General features: G+C 46.5%; 1 pseudogene; it reads left to right on the plus strand.

The window, feature by feature from the left end:
• Positions 1-214: 214 nt before the first annotated feature.
• Positions 215-998, plus strand: LOC102468020 (putative peptidyl-tRNA hydrolase PTRHD1 pseudogene; annotated as a pseudogene).
• The last annotated feature ends 6,492 nt before the right edge of the window (positions 999-7,490 follow it).

Here is a 7,490-nt window from a genome sequence, read left to right on the forward strand (position 1 = left end):
GGGATGGCCATGCTGCAATCCCTTCTCCTCCATTCTCCTCTCGGGATCTTGGGCACGCACGCACACGCGCCCGGCGTGAGTTTAAGCCACCAGGTCTGGGACTCGAACTGCGGTTGGCTGCATGGGAGTCCAGTGACATAGCCATTGTGCCAACTGCTGGTCCCTAACCACTAGTTTTTGGGAAATATTTTAAATAGCCTGTTTTCCTACTTTCATGAAAGTTAAATTTGAAACAGTAAGTACTTCATGGTGGAAAAAACCAGCATTTCAACTTTTGTTCTGATAGTTGTAGTTGGAAAAAGTCCTTCCATCCTTACGCATTTTCTTATGTTGAATATGCAGAAAATCATGTATCTAGAGAATCCTAGGGCAGCGGGTGGTCAGAAAGATGGTGGCCCCTGGGGCGGAGCTGCAGGTCCTGGTACAATACTTGGTGTTAGGAAAGGATCTCCGGCAGGCCCCGCTGTCCTGGCTGGCGGGCGCATTGGTAGCGCAGGCCTGCCATGCAGCCACCGCGGCTTAGCACCTTCACCGCGACCAGCCTCACACTGTGGCTTACCGCCAAGAGCTCGGGCGAATGCACAAGGTGGCCCTGGGGGCCCCAGATGAGACCACCCTGAAGTTGTTCTGTTCTCCAACAGAAGAACACTGACCACGTGCTGGGGCTGGAGCAGCCAGAGAACATAGCTGCTTGCATTGCGCCCAGGCCTCACCTCTGCATGGGAGTCCAGTGACATTTGAAGAAGTGAGCCAGTATTTGAAGAAGTTCGGATTGTTCAAATGACTGATGTTCTGATATATTTGAATATCAGCTGGATCCTGAAATGGCTTTCACCCACACACTCTTGTCAGTGCCAGCTTGCTCTCCCCATCAGTTATGTTGGTTTCCTGAGGGGCAAACACAGGTTCGTATTTAAAATTGTCATTAATAAGTATTTCCTCTAGGGCCAGCTCTGTGGCTCAGTGGTAATGCACTGCTTAAGTGAAGCTGGATCCCACATGGCAAACACGGTTCAAATCCCCAGCCTGGTTGGCCTGAAACATGCTGGGCATGTGTGTGCGTGCCCAAGATCCAGCAGACTGAAGGCTGGAGGAAGGAGATTGCAGCGTGGCCAGATCCTGTGGACCTTCCTATCTCTGTCTCTATCTCTGTCTCTTTTTCTCTGTCATGTACATGGTTTGTCACAAATAAAGGGAAAATATCCTAAAAATAAAGAGAAAATACTAGGGCAGGCCCCATAGCCTAATGGTGGAGGAAGCCAGATTCCACATGGCTGACTGTGGTTCAGATCCTGACCCCAATAGCTTAAAAACCATACCTGGGAGGGGGGGGTGTGCCCCAAATCCCAACAGGATGGAGAAATGGAGACAAGACTGTGATGTAACGGTGTCTCCTTGGGGGTGTTTTCTTCCTCTCTTTCTCTCTCTGTAAGCACACAGGCCCTCTGGCAATGAAAAAATAAAATGAAATAAAATAAAAACAATTACACTTCTTTAAAAAGTCAAAAGCTGATATATCAAAAGGCTTGTATATAGGTGAAAAGGCTTGTAGATAGGTGACAATTATGCAAAATAAAACTGGGCCAAATTAAAAATGTAATTTAAATAAGAGTTCTATGTTGACGCTGAAAGAAAGAAAAATTCCTTGGAATTATTAAGAATAAAAACGTTCAGAAAAAGTAAGGAATTTGGTGAGTGTGCTTATGACCTTTTCTAAATGTGGATCCTTTGAAGTTCAGGTTCAAAGACCATCTGTGTACTCTTCGTGTGTGAGTCACTGTGTAGCAGCATGAGTAACTCAGAAAGCTAGGAGTTTGGAGGGACTATGTTTTCCTCTCAATGCTGTTTCTAATCTGTAACTCTGGGCCTGGGCCATTCAGGTTTTAATAAGTTCTATAAATAATTCTGATTCACCCCGAAGTGTAAGGATCCTTGGTGTGCATTCTCAACACTCCTATTCAAAAAAGCAGGGCGATTTCAACAGAATAGTTTCACTCAGTTCAAGGATGAACCTGAAACATTTCTCCCAGCCACAGTGGCCCAGGTGATAGAGCACCACCGGGCAATGCTGGAGTTGTATGGAAGGTCCTGGGTTCAGTTCCCGGGGTGGCTTGAACATGCCAGGTGGGCCCACAGGTAAGTCAGTGTTCCTGGCTGGCTGGAAGACTAATGTGGGGGTGGATTTGCAATGTGGCAGGACCTGGTCAAGGGTCCCTGTCGTTCTCTCTTGCTATTTTATGAAATAAACAAACAAATAAATGTTTTAAAAGACTTTTTGGGAAGTGACAAAAGTGTATGTGAAATAAGTTGGGAATCGACATGCTCAATACAGTTTTCTGAAACACCAGAAAACCGCAGTTCAGGGGTGATCCGGGCACGCCCTGCCGATGGCTATCAGGTGTGCTCCCTGAATTCTTCAGGAGCTTTCTAGTGTCAGTTACCAGAATGAAGGTGCTCAGACGCGGGAGTCCCTGCTCTCGTTCCTTCAGTCAGCAACCCTGGCTGGGACTACTTGCCAAGGCGTGTGAATGCCAGATGTTTCAGAAGCTAATAAAATAATCCCTGGAGCTCACTGGTCAACTCTAACGTTTTTCGTAGGAAAGTATTCATCGAAGCTTGAATTAGGTGATATACTACTTCTCATTACACTGCCCTCACCATCGCCCGAACTTCTGAAAGAATCTATTCAAAGACAAACATTTTCCATGCTGGACTCAGGCCTGGCAATAAACAAATAGACGTAAGAGATTTATTTGGTAAAGTGTGGGGCAGTCCACTGGGCCGATTTCAGATACTTTTTCTCCCCTACATCCATAAATAAAACCTGGGGGTGGGGGAAAACGGTCTCTAATGGAAGATATGACAAGATCTTCATAAAGAATACTTTGTGAAGGCAAGCCCCATGGAGCAGTGATTAAGAGATTGGATCCCATGGGAGCAGCAGGTGGCATGGTGGCTAAGGTGCTGGACACTCCCCATGGCTGACCATGGTACAAGTCCTAGACCTGGTGACTTGCTTTCTCACTTTCCCTCTCACTTTCTCTCTTGCTTTGTGTCTCTCTCTGGTCAAATTAAACAAATGAATTAATAAAATAAAATAAATAATTCTTTAGAAAGAGAGAAGGAGAGACCGGATACCATATGGCCGACTGCAAACCTCAGCCCTGGTAACTTAGGGAAATCCTGGGCGTGTGTGGAAAAAGGGAGAAGCAAGTGGCGTCACCACACCCCATTGGGGACTGCTTTGTCTCTCTCTCTCCCTTCTGGCAAATAAAAAATGAAAAAGTTTAAAAAGAGAATACTTTGTGAGTTAGAGAGTTGTTTTTGCTTTATAAGAGAGAAGGAGAAAGAAGGAGGGAGGGAGGGAGAATAAAAGTTATTTGTTAATTTTTAGTTTTTTGTTTGTTTTGGTCGTAGGGCATGTGTGTTAACTGGAGAGAAACAGAGAGGGAAAGTGAGAAATCATCGCTTAGGAGGTGGCCATGATGCAATCCCTTCTCCTCTTGGGATTCTAGGCACACGTGCAATATCCCAGCATGTTTTCCAGGCCTGCTGGGTCTGGGACCTGAACTGCAGGGTCAGTCATGTCAGATCTAATGCCTTAACCACCACGCCACTTGCTGGTCCAGAGAGAGTTATTATTACTGTTGTTTTCTGTTTTTGAGAGAGAGAGATTTTTGCTATAGAGCACACACACTTGTCAGAGAGACAGAAAACAAGAAATCACTCCCCAGGGGGATGGCCATGCCGCAATTCATTCTCTGTTCTACTCTTGGGATTTGGAGCATGCACACACATGCACCCAGTGTGAGTTTCAAACTGCTGGGTCTAGGACTCGAACCGTGGTCAACCATGCAGAACTGTGCTACCTGCTGGCCGCTAGGAAATTGTTTTTGGTAGAGTCTTGCCAAGCTACAAACCTTCTGCCTCAGCTTCCCAGTTAGCTAGAATTATAGGTGTGTCTCTGTGCCCAGTCACTTGAGGTTCATCTGGAGCTGAACCCAGGCCTCTCACGGGGCCCCAGCCTTTCCCAGCCTGAGCCCTACTGATTGTACCGCAAAAGCTCAGCCCAGAGAGTATTTTAAAATATAAATATCTTTAAATAAATATTTATATATATTAGCTAAAAACATTTTGTTCAAATATTCTAAAACAACGAGTGTAAGAAGGCTTCCTCTGTGTTGGGGGGTATTTTATAAACCGGTCAATCCAGAGCAGTCCCAGCAGTGGCGAGCTGTGAAGACACGCTTGTTAGCTTTTTCCAGGGCTGGTGTTATGTGTGTGGTGAGAAAGGTGAGGCCAGACCTGAGCCCGTCACAGGGTGGCTGTGCCCTCTGCAGCTTGCTGAGACACTGGGCCACTGTCTGCAGGACAGGCTGCAGTGTGTGCCTCTTGTCCCTGCTCGCCCAGCCTGGGTCTCAGAGTGGCCGCCTCTGTAGAACTGCTGAGCGGCAGCTTCGTGGATCTGCTCCTGTCCCGTCCCAGGCAGGATTTCACCGTGTGCTCAGAGCACGCCCTTGATTTCCCTGCAAAGCTACACCTGCTGAGGAGGCCGCCTCGGACAAGTCTCGCAGATCAAATCCTGGGCCGATCAGCTGTCTTCAGCTCCTTTCTTAGCCTGTTCTTCCTACGATGCTGGCCATGTGTTCGAGGACTCCCTCGAGCTCAGCCCGGACTTCATGCCCCTCCGCTGCGTGGCACTCTGTGCCAGGCTTCTCCAAAAGGCTCCACATGCGGCCTGGTCCCATCACGCTCTCCCAGGACTTAGTCCTTCTCACATAGATTCTCTCACACACCTTTTCCAGGCGTTGAGTCACTGAGGCTTCTGCTGTAGTTGGAATGTTCCCTCGAATTCCTGTGTTGGGACTTGGTTGTATTGTAAACAGGTGTTAAGTGAAAACAGGACCACCAGATGGCATAATGGTCATGCCATTGGTCTCTCATCTAGTCAACTGTGGTTCAAGTCCTGGACCCGGTGGCTTAAAACTCAAGCCGAACGTGTGTGCATGTGTGACCAAAATCCCAAGAGGGAAATGGAGAAGGGATTGTGTTGTGGCCATCCCCCTGGGGGGTGATTTCTTGCTTTCTGTCTCTGTCTCTCTGGTGAGTGCACACACCCCATAGCAAAAGCTCTCTCATAAAAGAGAGAGAAAGAAAGAAAATGTAATCTCTGCATGAATGTCCCAGGGTAGAGCTTTAGGGTGTGATAAGGTCATTAGGGCAGGGCCCCTGTGATTGGGTCCCGATGGGTTTATAAGAAGGGAAAGAAGACCAGAACAATCAGAAACCTTCGGACAACTGCTGTGCTCAAGAGCTGCCTCTGCCATGTTGTAGCTTCACCAGAAGTTGGCTCCTGGATGTGGTCCTCCAAACATGGCTGAATAAACCTTTATTTTTTATAAATCCCTCAGTATCGGATATCGCTGTTAACCATGCAATTATGGACTAAGATACCTGTTAATAATAGGGAGGGCTGGGACCAGCAGTTAGTGTAATGGCAATGTTGCTGGACTCCCATGTAGTCAACTATGGTTCAAGTCCCAGACCCGGTGGCATAAATTCATGCCGGGCATGTGTGTGTGCGTGCCCAAGGTCCCAAGAGGAGAATGGAGAAGGGATTGTGGCATGGCCATATGTCCTGGGTGTGGGGGGGATTTCTCGCTTTCTGTCTCTCTGTCTCTCTCTGTCTTTCTGGTGAGCACATGTACCCTAGAGCAGAAACCTCTCTGAAAATAAAAAAATAAAATAATAGGGAGGGCTAGAAAGTGTTTCATTCCTTTTGGGGGCAAATGAAGATGCCCTTCAGAGCAAAGCAACAGCTTTGCTTACTTTGAATCTAACTTCATTGCCAGACAGAAGGGAAGGGAACATCTTGTAAATTACATCAGACGTGGCTGCCTGCTTTCCCAGTGCGCCACACCGCCCAGGGTACACAGGACCTCAGCGTCAGGACTCGTTGTGCATTTCTATTCATGATCATTTGGAACTATTGCGATCAAAGCTGAGCTGGAAATTGAACATCGAGTTTGTAAAATCAGGTAGAATTAAAGCCTTGAGGAATCTGTCCCTCTGTGTTCAACATAGCAGCTGTGAGCAAAGGAGATGTATTAACCAAAGGCCGAATACGTCAGGACATGGAGGACGTATCAAACACAAGCACACACCTAGGCCCAACTCTGCTAGGCCCCTAGGGTTCCATTTCAAGTCGGACTCGTTGCACTCCTGACAGGCATGCTTGTCCTAAATACGTTCTCTTGTTCCAGACCACTGGATGGCATGGAATGGTCACAGCAGTGGAATTCATTGGAAGGTTCCAGTATCAGGTTTCCCTGGAGCAGGCTGGTACATGGCTTCAGTCTTCTAAAGCCTGCTTTGCTGTGGTAGGTGCTGACTGCACGGTCATCTCCCCGTACCCACGGAATGTTCCAACGGCTGTGAAGTTACGGGAGCACACAGGGCCTGCGCTTGTCTAGGCCACGGAGTTTAATCATTTCTTCCCCTGGTGGTCATCAGATTTAAGTTATGCACCCTTCAGCTGGGTGGTGTAAGTATAACCCAGCCTCCAGGAAGGGAGATGGGCTTATAAATCTCTGGGGGTCTCTGATATCCAGAGTTTCATATCACTTTGTGGTAGAATAATCTTTGTCAACTAGAGTCACCCTAAAAAGCGATTACCACATGATTAAGTCAATGTTTCTTCAACAAACGTGTTTTACTAGGTTATTGGTCATGACAACAAAATGGTGAAAAATTCACTTACGCAAAGTTCATAGTCAAATGCAAGAACATAATAAAATAATTACAATGAAGTAGATAGAAACACAATAAAACAATACGAATATTTTTACATTTTGTCTTACAGCAGCAATCTGTGCAGAATGCTGTGGATCCTCTGAAGGAGTTGCTGATTAGGTCTGTCTTGGGGCAGAGGAAAATCAATTGAACAAAATTAATGCAATATTCGTCGCAAAGATTATGTAAATACCAAAAATAAATGAATATGATCTTGATGTCCAATAATGGAAGCATAACATCTAGAAGCTAGAATATGTAGCAGCCGCTTTGGATTTACCCAACAATATATGGAGTAGTAGCTTCAATTTGGGGCCAAAAGTAAAAGTATATTAATGGGGGCCAGCAGTTGGCGTAATGGCTATGTCCCTGGACTCCCATGTAGTCAACCACGGTTCAAGTCCCGGACCTGGCAGCTTAAGTTCATGCCGGGTGTGTGTGCGTGCGTGCCCAAGATCCCGAGAGGAGAATGGAGGAGAAGGGATTGTGGCGTGGCCATCCCCCCTGGGGGTGATTTCTCGCTTTCTGTCTCTCTGTCTCTCTCTATCTTTCTGGCGAGTGCACATGCCCTATAGCAAAAACCTCTCAAAAAAAAAAAAAGTATATTAATGAACCATAAGCTCATTTAGAATAAAGCATTCACATTGCAGAAGATGAGTAATACTTAACTCAAACTGGAATACACAGAAAGAACTCTA

This window comes from Tupaia chinensis, unplaced genomic scaffold, assembly GCF_000334495.1.
Source record: "Tupaia chinensis unplaced genomic scaffold, TupChi_1.0 Scaffold000271_1, whole genome shotgun sequence".
Taxonomy (NCBI): domain Eukaryota; kingdom Metazoa; phylum Chordata; class Mammalia; order Scandentia; family Tupaiidae; genus Tupaia; species Tupaia belangeri.